Below are 13,162 nucleotides of genomic sequence, written 5' to 3'. Positions count from 1 at the left end.
ATGCAGTCTCTATTTAAAGAGGAGATTTTAAATGAAAGTCTCTCGCTCCTCTTTTTCACACGCACACATGAACACACAAACAATATCTGACTATCTCCATGTTCCATTCGCCCCCACCTTCCTCAATAATATCCCGAGGCTTAACCCCAATCATGGCATACAGCTGTGTGTGTGTGTGTGTGTGTGTGTGTGTGTGTGTGTGAGTGAGTGAGAGAGGAAAGATTTTACTGTGATGTGAATGTGCCTGCAGAGAATAAGATTGGAAGGGGAAGGTGGGGGTCTACATCAAGGCTTATATGTCAGCTGAATATGACTTGTGGTCTGTGGGAGTGTATCTGTGTGTGTGTGTGTGTGTGTGTGTGTGTGTGTGTGTGTGTGTGTGTGCGCACACACAAAAATCACATGACATGTCCTCACCACATCTTTGTTGGTTACTTGTAAACACCGATGTCAGTGTGTGACAGTTTCAGGGATGGAGTGGGTCATGAGTATCAACATGAACTTTACCAGCTTGCATGTTTAAATTCGAAATGAAAATGGCTTTTTAATCCTTTTACGTCACATCCCCAGTCATGTTGTCCACATATTTAACAATATATATCAAAAATACAAAAAAAAAAAATCAGCTGCTTTGTAATTTTATATCAAAATCATGTAAAATATTAAAATGTTATAGATAATATGACAGGTGCTTATATAAGCTAGAACTAGCCAGTTTCAACAAGTAATATCATGACATCCACCTGTCAATCAATCTCTAAGATTCACTAGTTAGCTTGATAACAACAGTATAGTGCGTTGGTGTGTTTGATGTTGACCACTTCACACCTTGTTCTGTTTCCACAGTTCTGACCCATTGGCAGATTTTGCGTGAGACATTGCAGTGGACTGCTTCACCAACTGACATTAGCTATGTAGCATACAAGCTGAGGGGCGGTAACCTTGCATGCCAGTTGGTTTGTTAGACCAAACCATTTGGGAAGTCCTCCTTTGGAAAAGGGCAGGTACTTAAAAAAAAGAAAAAAAAAAAAAACACTTGGCAGGTGATTGGATGAACCTGCCTATCTCTGACTATATTCAGCCAATCAGATCAGCGCTTCCGTGGACGCTTCATGCTGTCACCACACCTCAACCCACACTCGTAGCCGCCAGTAGTCCCTCCTCAGATGCTGATTGGCTGCACCAGTGAGCATGACGAGACTGGAGCCAAACACAGCATCAGAGCCTGTCAGGGAGGACAGTACCAATGTCATTTAACAAATTTCCTGGAGCTTTCCTGAAGACCCTGATAAGTTTACTTGTTGTTAAAGTAGCTAACCACAACTGCTGTTAGCTTGGTTAGCTAACTGCCTATTTTCACAGGAAACACGTCAATATGCAGAAACAAATAATACTCCAATTTCTGTTTCATGACATCTTTAAACGAGCTTAGAAACTGTAGTATTGAGACTCTCATCAGTGACACTGTTGACCCAATCTGTGTTAAAATTCAGCTCCTGAAACTGTTCTTCAGTGCAATCAATCTTCATTGTTCCCAAAGGTCAGCACACAGGCCTCGCTAAACGATTAGAAAACACTGCTAAAATCCCAAACAAAGCCAGTTTTAATGATAATCATTATGTCATCAGAAATACTCATATAGCTCACAGAGCCCGCTGTAATATTTCTTCATAATGTTGAGAGGTGGAGCCCTCAGAGAATTAATTCATCACACAAACGGCGATGTGTAATGGCCCCTTCAAGCGATGGTGCCAATATTTTAGGATTTCAAAAAAAAAAAAAACGTGCCTTGTAAGCAAACCATTCGGCAGCTGAACCCTGATAAGTGACAGAGGCAGAGCCGTGCACCCCTTCCTCTAATGCTGCTGCACACAGATAAACCACATTTGGAAAGTGTTTGTGACTGCTGGGGCAAAACATCCACAACTTTGCGAATATGACCAGGAGTCTAAACATTTGAAGTGATAATGTAACCTACAGGGCTGAGGGGATGTCCGTTCATGTCTGAGTGTATTACTCAAAGCCCCCATTTTTATGGTATTTCATACTTTCTGAGTCATTTCCTGACAATGTTGATTAACCACCAGGCTTGGGGATTAACGGATTATATGTAACGGGATTAGGATACAAAAAGGTAAATGTATTCCATCACACTTACAGAAAAAAAGACCAAGATCAGATTACAGTTACATTTTTTTTTTTGCAGAATAACAATTTCAAAACACATTTTAACATAAAGAATGATAGACTACCACATGTATTGTGCACACATTACAACATTTCTAACAACACCACTCTGATCTCATTGAAACAAGCTAATCTTACAGTCAGTTCATGATCACTGCCTCTCGTGAAAAAAATGCTTCATTAGGTGGAAATTTTGTTCTATAGCAAAAAGTTAAGTAAGTTAAGGTACTTCATCCTTGATAATAATTATATTTTGTTTTACAATTTATACTGAAAGACTAAAGTAGGCAAAAAGTACCTCAATAAGTATGAAAGAAATCTGATATCACAAACATTCAGACAATGGAAAATTATAAACACACTAAAACTTATTAGAAAATAACAAGATTTAAATAAATGTACATAAATACTCCCCGAGAGATGTAAATTTCTGTGACTGTGGTTAAACAGGTTTATATAAAGTACCTGCTTCAAGGTGTGTCACCCACTTTTCTGCATAAAACAAGAACTATTTAAAAGTTTGTAAAAGACCAACACCACACATTCAGCTTCTGTCATCTCCAGTGGATCAATGTAACTAAGTACATTTACTCAAGTACTTTACCTAGTCCAATTTGGAATTACAATTTCTTTATAGTTCCACTTAATTTTTGTACTACATTTACCTGACAGGTATGGTTACTGGTTACTGACAGGAAACATTTTACTGCATAGCGGTTACTTTTACTTTCAGTGAGGTCATCATCGCTGCTCAGAAAGCAGACTGGAGGTCTGTCCTTCTGGCAGTAACCCAGCTCACCCGCCTGCAAAATACCTTTCACACCATAGTCAAGGAATTTTCCAGGGTTTTCTCCTACAATTAAATAAAATATTACATTAATGTTTGGTTAGTTAGCTCTAAAAATGAACTAAATTGAATCTTAATAGACCTGAGCTGTGTCCCTGCAGAACTGGTGAATTCAGCAGATAAGGATGTCACACCAGAGGAATTCATGGAGGACACCGAGATCGATGCAGTTTCTCAGGGGGACGACAAAGATATCTGCAAGACGTCACTGGCTGTCACTCAAAAGACATCTTCCTCAGTCTCAATATGCAGTGAAGACATGTGCTCTGACCCTCTCATTCCCACAACTGCCTCCCAACCATCACTGGTCTACCTGGGAGATGAGAAAAATGTGGATGAGACACACTGATGTGCGATCCATGATCAGGTTGTTGTCAGGCTTCTGCAGAGGCTTGATGACGAGCTGATCATTTGAATCAGGTGTGTTGGAGCAGGGAAACATCTAAAACAGGCAGGGCAGGGGACCCTGAGGACCAGGGTTGAGAAACACTGTCCTAAGCAGATGTCTCCCATCATATTAGGTGGCTCCAGTGAGAACATCGGTGCTGCGGAGAAGTAGACCAAAGCTTCGTCCTATCGGAGAAGCTCACAATGGATTTCTCTCAGGAGGAACAGTGTCGTAAAGAGACGGGGCATCATGAAGTCAGATCTGTAGTTGAGGAGGAAGGCCCTGTATTAGTATTAGTCCTCTCAGGACAGGATGGACCAGCCAGCCGTAACCTGAATTAAGCAGATAAGGATGTCACACCAGAGCAGTGGTGGCTGGTGAATTTTTCTTTTTCTCATAATTTATGTTGGAGTGACTGCTGTCGCAATCCATGCTAATATCCATGGTATCGCTCTCTGTGCTAATTATGTCGATCAATCTGGATGCCATGGTAACCATTATGTCCACATCCCCATTCTCTATTTGAGAAAGAATGCTATCCAAAAAACATTAACGCTGCCTGGAATGGGGCTTTAACTATGGGTAAATAAAGTATATGCAAATAATAATGAATTTGATGTGAGCTTGTTTCACCATGTTTTATTTTCTTTCTCTTCATGAACAGTATTATTGTTTTATAAAAGACAATAAAAGCATTATTGTGCACTAGCTCTCATAATGCACATGCATTAATTTCTACATACATAACTACAAAAAAGCGTTATCCTGTTACACACTCAAAAATTACTTTTAAAAAATCATCGAAGACACAGAAGGAGGAAAGAAAAAGAGTAGAGGACTGTTAGTGTTACAACTTAGATATTAGACAATTATGGCTCCTGGCATTAAGTAGATTAAGCAATTTCCAGAAAACTAATAAAGCTCCCCCATAATTTACTAAATTATCTTGGCTTTTGTCATAGATTATACAGAGGCATATCGTATTATGCATTATGAGCTGGAGTAGCCATTTCTGCTACCCACTTTTTATAGTGACAAGGATGTTCTTCCCTCCAGCACATAACGAAGCATTTACAGTATTAGAAGCTGAAAAGGAAATGTTATTGTTCAGTCGCAGACTGCTTTAATTATGGCATAGATAACACCAAAAAGACACAAAAAAAAGTGTTTTCCTTCTACATAATGTCTCTAGGTAATAATATACTTTTACTGTGATTAAGTTTAGATAAGAATGTATGGAAAGTTTTGCCCACTGCTTCAATACTTTTGCCTTGTCCAGCTCCTACTTTCTTTGGATCAGTTTAGCCTCAAATCAAATTATCTGGCAAATGACTGAAAATGCATATAATAAAAAATATTTCTGTTTTTTGTAAAACCATTCATCTTTTCAGGTTTGAATGGTCTTCTCCACTCCAACAACACTTACTCCAAACAAACTCTTACACACACACACACACACACACACACACACACACAGCCGAGCCTAACTGAGGCACATATACATGCCTGTGGCAATGTTGTGTTGGTGATCTCGTGAGTTTTTGGTAGAAACCAGGTGCTCATGAATATTCAAAAGAAGGAAAGTGGTCCAAATGTCTGCTTTTCAACCTAATGAACATTACCCATGTGCATGCAGGCATGTGTGAGTGGGTGGGCGGAGGTACTTAGGGTAAAGGGTTGTAAAAATATGAAGTATATGTACATAGCTTCTTGTGTTAATGTTTCAGCAATTCTGACGGCATCAAAACGGCCCCTTCTCCACTAGCGTCTTGTCTCTCATCAGTATGCACGACCAGGTTCACCACGGGAAACGCAATTTAGCAGGAATCTAACCATTTTCTGCCAGAATGCAGGAAAATGAAAGACTTTTCTTTGTGCCAGCAACATCGCATTCATTCAAATATCACAAGGTTATTTCCCTCTGTTATGCCTCCAAGAAACGGCATTAATTATGTTGAGACGGCCAGGTATGAATTCCTATGAACTGTAATCACGCCCTTTCCTTCTCTTTGCTAATTTGATTCCATCTACATGCTGTAGATAGAGGTCTCCTTGAGATCCTTTTTCCCCACCGGTGATTAAAAAATCCTGCTACTGCTTAACACTAGAACTTTGTTGTTAAATTTTTTAATGTAATAACTTTGTTGACATAAAACCTACATAACTCTGGGACTCTGATTTTTCCTTAGTGTGTGTAAACGGTATTCTAACATTGTTATTAAATGAAAATTACTAAAGATAAAAGAGATAAAAGAGTATTTCTACCTCAAAAGGCCACAGCTGTCGTATTGGCTGCATTATAAACACTACCATTTAATTCTTCGTTTTGAACGTGCTCATCACTGTTGCCTTGCAAAGTTGTTTTCTTACACCCTTGCAAAGATCACATCTGGCTTAAGCTTTGAGCTAAAACCAAGGAGAAAAGAAGTTTTAGAAGAATATCAGAATGTCAGCAAGACGGAGAAAGACTGGCACAGAGGCTTTGGCCATGTTTCAGAGCCTTGATGATACTGAGTCTGATGGAGGAGCAGGCTCATATCTTCATAGATTTGAATGTTGAGGAATGTTTTTTTAATATTCTATGTGTAGAATTAGATTCAGTGGTGGCTGCATGGGATCGTTTCCTACTCATGGGATTAAAACACTGTAAAGTCCAAAAGTCAAAAACAATTGAAAAAGATAGATGTAATCGTTTCCAAATTTCATAACATATTTTTATCTAATGAATCGTTCTGCTTCTGTATGACTTTAAGTGTTCATGATTTTGTTGTTGAATCACATTGGATTTAATGAGGCATGTTTTTTACACCGATGAACAGAAAAAGTGAAATTAGAAAATACATGTTTGCATAATTACCACCCCCTTCAATCATCACTGGTGCAGTCAGGTGTTTTGGAAGTAACACAATGAGTTAAATGGATATCACCTGTGTGATCAGTGTAGTATGAATACTCTCCTGTATCTAGAGGATCCAACTTTTTATGAATCAGTATTGTGGAGAAACCTCCACCATGAGGACAAGAGAATCCTCCAGGCAACTCAGCACAACAATAACCTGAGCTATCTATCTTTTTATGGATGACAAGCAATTAGCTGAATGTTGCTCGCTGTGTTTTGTGAGTGTGTGTGTTTGAATGTGCTGATGGGAATGAAGACAACCACCGTTTCCCACTCTCTTCCGGGCCTTTTGTTGGGCTTGTTAGCGGAACACAGAAACAGAGCTGTTCCCTTAATCAACATGAATAATGGATTGCTTGTTTGTTTTCACTGTAAACTGCAGAAAGTCATGTCTGCCTCGACATGTACTGTACGCGTGTCTGTGCGAGACACACAGAGAGTGTGTGCTAAGTCTTGCATGGCAATACTTTATGCATGGCAGTCACTGCGCAAATAAAATCATGATTAATTATTTAATTTCACATTTGTCTGTGATTTATGTCTGTGTACAGATGTGAATAAAAAAACAAAATGAAGTGTGGGATGTCTTTTTTTTAAATTACAATGCTTTCAAGTGTCTGTGTTGAAAAAGTTGTGTAAATGTGTGTGTGTAGATTTAACACCAGCAGATCCATATATAGGCTTCTGAAGGTCTAATCCCTTAAAGTCAGGTGTGAATGCAGCTCAGGTGTGTGCAGTTTATCTTTACATCCTCCACAATACACTGTAGTGTGTGAATGTGTGTGTGTGTTGTGTGTTTGCTGGTAGCTTGAGATGCTTGAAGGGCACTTTGTTTCTCAGGGTGGGGTTTAAGTGTGAAAGCTGTATCTGTCTCTTTTCTGTGTGCTGAACTTTTTGCTTCTTTCTCTAAACCACTCTGTCACTTTACTATTCGCCATAAAAGCTTCCTGTCTGTGTGTCCCCTCTCATCTCTTCATTTCTGTCAATTGTCCTGGTGCCTCTCCCTCTTTCCTCGCCTCTTGTTCCCACATCCTTCCTCCAACTCTGCCTCTCCTCTGACTGTGAAAGCTGCACCTCTCGACCAACTCGAGCACATGTTTTTTCATGGTTTACCTGCACAGCTTCTCTGCTCTGGGGGTCCATTAACTTGCCCACTTGGCTCCACATCTCTGTGCACACAAATTTGTATGTACGCTCAGGATGAGCTTATTCCACCTGAAGGAGCTGCTCACGATTGAAAAGGAGCTGCAACATTGGTTGTCATCTGTTAAAGATGTGTTCAGACGCACTCAAACATTTCGTCCCAGAAATCATCTCACTGCAGGATTTGTCTTCACACATATTTGCATTAGCAGCATGCATTCATGACAACACGGTATATCATGTCCATGTCATTTTTAGTGGCATCCAGCACTGAGATCGCAGATTGCAAACACTTCACCTCACTTTCCCGTCCCAAGCTTGTAGGAAAAACTATTGTGGCCACAAAACTCACAAAAAAAATGCTACAGGCCATATCAGCCAGTGTTTGGTTTGTCCTTTCTGGGCTACTATATTTTTTTATATTCTATTTTTTCTCATAATATGCAACGTAATGTGTTACTTTTGCAATTCAAGTACTCACTTATTCAGTTATGTTTTCGAATAAGCAATCCATTACAATTTGACTGTTTTTCCACTACTGCAAGAACTACCACCGTCTGTGCCTGTCACCTGAAGAGATTCTGAAGAGACTTTTTTTCATTTGAAACAGTGGACAGACAGCCAAGGTCTCTGCGGACACTGAAGTCCTGGAGTATCTCAAGTCAGGTCTCAAGATAGACTTTGTATTGAACAAATTCCCCATGATGAAATCTTTCTTTGAATCAACACTCCAACAACATCCGGACTAATCCACCTGTGGAGGCTTTGTAGCCTCGGAGGACTTCTCAAACATTTTTGAGAAACTTTCCCTGTGTCTTCCTGTGAGTCGACATGATTTGAAAATCCCATGCACTTTTATAGTTTGTAAGGAGACGTGTTTTGAGAAACTAACTGGTTCATTAGTTGCATATGATATACTGTAGCAGTCCGTCCAGGAAGTTGAGATTGCAACAATTAAGGAAAATTCAGCCAATCCTTGTGAATTCTGCATGACCTTGAAATTTTGTCTGAACACTGAAATTTTAATCAACCAGTCATCATAGCTTCCCCTGAGTTCCACCAATCACAGTAATCGCCAGCCAAATGTCATGAAGGTACATCTCTATTAATCAACTCAGTATTTTATTAGTCTATTTGATCTACTAATATATATATAATATAATTTTTTACTTGCTGTTTTCACTGAGTTTTAGTTCCAAAGAGATTTTTCTTCTTAGTGAAATACCCCTAGGTGCATTTCTTCTTTACAAATAAAGCATATTCTGTTGTAATTTATGTAATCCTGAGCCTTTTTGGTGAGGTTACTTAGAACGCTCAGAACTGTGGGGTTTTATTATCCCTGGAACAAGTTATTTTTGGGTGATAGATACAAAAATAAAGAAAAAAAATTCCCAACTCTCACAATTTCATTTCACCGAAAAATATTGCAACATGACTCACATGTTTTTTTTTTTCGAAAAGTTTTGACCATTTTAGGCTGCAGCAAAACCCAAAAGAAGAAATTCTGGAGGGACTGCTGGAAGCTGTATGAGTCTGTGTCTCATTGTTTTCATGGAGGCAGCTGTGCCTCTTCCCAAACCAACACACAGAGGGAATTGCAAAGATTTTTGGTAACACAAAGTACTCTAACAAGATACTTTTCTCACTGGGTAACACTCACACTTACTGGGTATTTTTAGTGGCAGTAATCTTGTAATGTTATAAATGACGCTGCCCAACACTGCTGTTGACTGACTACACTACTAGTGTTTATCATATTGTGCTTATTATAATACGGTTACATTATTTAATTTTATTTGGAAAGGTGAATGTCTACACAATAACTGACAGAATGAGCTGAAAACAGAACAAAACAGCTAGTTTTACCGAATTTTGTACTTTCAATAAATTCAAACTGTGCAACTGGCCCTCTGATTATGAACACAAAATCTGGACAAGTCTTTGTTGGCTCACTGGCAAACCTCCATATAATCAACAGGATAAATGAGCTGCAGAGAAAGACACCAGATGGACGGAAGACAAAAGATCTGAGAAGAAAGCCTGTGGTTAAACTACAAACTTGACAAAGATGATATACAACAGTAAGACTGGCAATAATAAGCGGTTCTATATATTTAATCAGTGGGCTCTTCCTGTGTAAGATATTGCACCTAATTCTTTATGTTCCTTTAATGTGACTCTCTGCTTGAAAAGCAATGTGCTGTATTTACTCAGAAGACAGTGGGTCTTTCTTAGTATGCAATCTGGTGTGTTCATCAGGCTTTTGTTTTTATATCTAATGACTAAAATATAGATGTTGAATAAAACAAGGAAAGGAAGAAGGACAGATTCATTAACACACTGTGGAAACATCACATGGTGTCGTGACTAGCAGGAGAAAGTGAAAGGATGACGTATACAGTATAAGTATTTGAAAGTGTGATCTCTAAATATCTGTCTCGAACAGTAAATGTGTGCACATGCTGTCCTGAGATAGCCCATGAGCTATCTTCTTAATGATGATAAAAGTTTAAATTTAGCATGTTTGCATTTCATAATTATTCACCGTTTTTGTTTTCTTCTCTAATTTCCTCTCTTAAATGCCAGTGCTGCTGGAATAATGCCGTTTGTCAAGTGGGGCCTTTATAACCAAGTGGTCAGCAACCTTGTTCATATGAATTTTAAAGTAGATGTGTAAATATTAATTACAAAAGTGTTTTTTTAATGTTTGTGCATGTTATATTTTTCTATGTATAGACCCTGATCCTTGGAGTTGATGTCAGATGAGCAGAAATGTAGCACTCTGGCTGGGTTGTGAGATGGAAAGGGGTGAAAATATGAAAATACCCTTCCAAAATCATCTTGCGACTTGCCAGCAGGTCATATACCCCTGGCTCACCGCAACTGTGTTGGACTACTTCCACGAAAGCAATCCCACTGCTCTCAGACTCAGCGGCATTAGAGGAACTGTGTGGGGTGCATGCAAAGAGGGCAAAAAACATGGAAATTTATTCCAGGAGAGGAGAGTCCGACAATATAAAAGATGGACGGGACGGGACAGGAAAAGGTAATCAAAACAAAAGCCTGTGTGTCAGGACCTGCTAGTGTTTGTCAAAATTTAAACCCTCTCTTGTGTCAGTCTGGTTTAAAATCATTCGAGGCTCGGGATGAACGCTAATGGAGGTGCCGCTCTTCAAACTGCCTGCTGTCATTTGTGCAGTTTTTGATAATCTCAAACTTCACAACATCAATTCAGGGCTCAAAATTAACCTTTTTTCCTCAGTGTCCCACAACAGAAATTAAATTTTACCTTCACCTGTACCAGACTCACTAAACTTTTCCTTAACACACATACAACAGATGGCAAAATTAATAAATCAATTACATTAATTTCAACAGTGCAAACTTTTTTAAAAAATACACTTTCATACACTGCACATTAGATGACATGTAAGAGAACATATGCATTGACAATAACAATGCATATTATAACAATGCATCCTTGAATAACACACAACATTTTTACAGTGTCAGAATTTCATGCATTTATACACTGATTACCACGGTGCAAAATGTATATTTATCACTATGATATCTGCATATGAATGTAGGTCTATGCGAATACATATGAATGTTAATTTGTCAGACAATAGCCAGAGGGTTCAGAGATTAGGAAAATACAGACCCAGCTGCCCTCAGGTCTGCTGCTGCTAGCTTGATGGATACACATTCTGTGAGCAACAAATAACACAAAGATACAAACATAATATAATATTGCATATTTCTTTGTGAAATTACTATGAATGTAAAAGTATACACATGCAGCGTTAATGAATAACTACACTGTAAAAATAATGAAGTTGACAAAATTCAAAATATTACAGTGAGTTTTGAGCCCAAGTTAAACTCATAATTTTGGAAGTTTCACCAGTGAATAATGCTTTGGTGAGATAATTTACCTCTTTTCTTGAGATAAACATGAGTCATTGAGTTTTAGAAACCCTCCAAAATTTCTATTTCAAATGTTGTTGAGTAAACTCATTAAAGCGTAAGTGAATAATGGTTAATTTAATCAACCATTTAATTTTGAACAACTTTAGAAATGCAATTTTGTGAGGTTTCCAAAACTCAAAGATTTAAGTTTACCTAAATAAAAAAAGTAAATTATGTCAACAAAAGTTTGTGGGTTACCAAAACTTTACTATTATTTAAAAACTTAACTGGCTGATTCCATCAAGCACGGCACGTCAGCAGCCAGCAGCGTTTCAGGAACGTTTCAGCAGTGGACTGTTTTGCTCACCTGATTATGATTACTTGCTCAGATTTTGTTGATCAGGTCCTCTTTCCTTGCTCTTTGTGTGTCTACCATGGATAACATACATGGTACATGGTTAAATAGTTTTGTTTCTGTCTGTCTTAATGGTTGTGGGTCTTTTATTTTGAAAATTAATCACAACAATCCACCAACTGACCATGAATGAACAAGCTTGCAGTCACATATGCACCTTAGGACTGGAATGTGTCACTTCATTGAGTCAGTTTTTTCAGATGAGAAAGTAACTATTTAGATTATAAATATGTTAGCACTTTATTGAAATAACACCAGTTTTGAAACACTGTCTCTATTTTTATTGCCCTCCAGACAACTAAACATCCTTAATTTCAAGAGCTGCATCAATCAGTGAAGTGAGATGAATATTTGTATTTATAAAGCATCATAAAAGAGCCAAATCTATCCCTGAAGCTCCTGTAAGACCAGACATAGAGTGCACAGTGAAAATGATGCTTTTACCAAATAAATAAAATGTGTTTTAATAGAATTACAAACATTTATGAATCAAATAAAATTGCCTATTCTCCCATCGCAGTTCCCAGCTCTATCCTTGTGCACAAACATGCCAACTGATGCACACACACACACACACACACACACACACACACACACACACACACACACACACACACACACACACACACACACACACACCAGACCATGCTTAATTAGTTATTTCCGGAGGTAGTGGGGAGCTAAATGCCAACCATCCGTCAGTGGTCTTCTGTGTGAAATCCACTCTCCCTCTCCTAACCTTCTCTCATCCCTGGTCTCCTCTCATTTTTGTTCTCTTTCAGCTTTGTGTCTCCCGCTCCCCGTCTCAGGTCGCCTCACCCGCTCCTCATTTATTCTCTCCGTTCTCCCTTTTTCCTCTTCTCTAATCCATCCTCACCTCCACATCATTCAGATTCGCTTCTCTGTTATAGTTAACTCGACCTCCATCCCTCTTTCTCCATATTCCTCTCTCACCGCTTCCACATCTCTCGTCAGTTCTCTCCCCCTCCCTCCTCTCTGACTGAGCACTGACTGTGAGCAGTGGGAGGAGTCGCTAACCTTTCATGACCTTTATCTGCAGTGCAATGAGGTTTCTTTCTCTCTGTGCAGGTATTTATCCTGATAAATAAATAATAACATTATTATGTATGAGAAGGAAATCGCCCTTACCATTTTAAAGCTTATTCTAATGGCCGTACAGGAGCAAAATCTATGCATAATTATATCACAAGTTAAGAAGAATAAGGAGAACTAGGATGACTTTGCACTAGCTGTGACCAGCTATGATATAGGTACATGCATGCATCCAAAGTCACATCAGTGTAAAAAGGGACTCTGCTGCCTGCCATAAGGCTTCATGACAAGCTGTGTATGACTTATGAAGCTACAGTA

Source organism: Lutjanus erythropterus, chromosome 4 (assembly GCF_056507025.1).
Source record: "Lutjanus erythropterus isolate fLutEry1 chromosome 4, fLutEry1.hap2, whole genome shotgun sequence".
NCBI classification, from domain to species: domain Eukaryota; kingdom Metazoa; phylum Chordata; class Actinopteri; order Lutjaniformes; family Lutjanidae; genus Lutjanus; species Lutjanus erythropterus.
Note: the sequence above shows the minus strand (reverse complement) of the source record.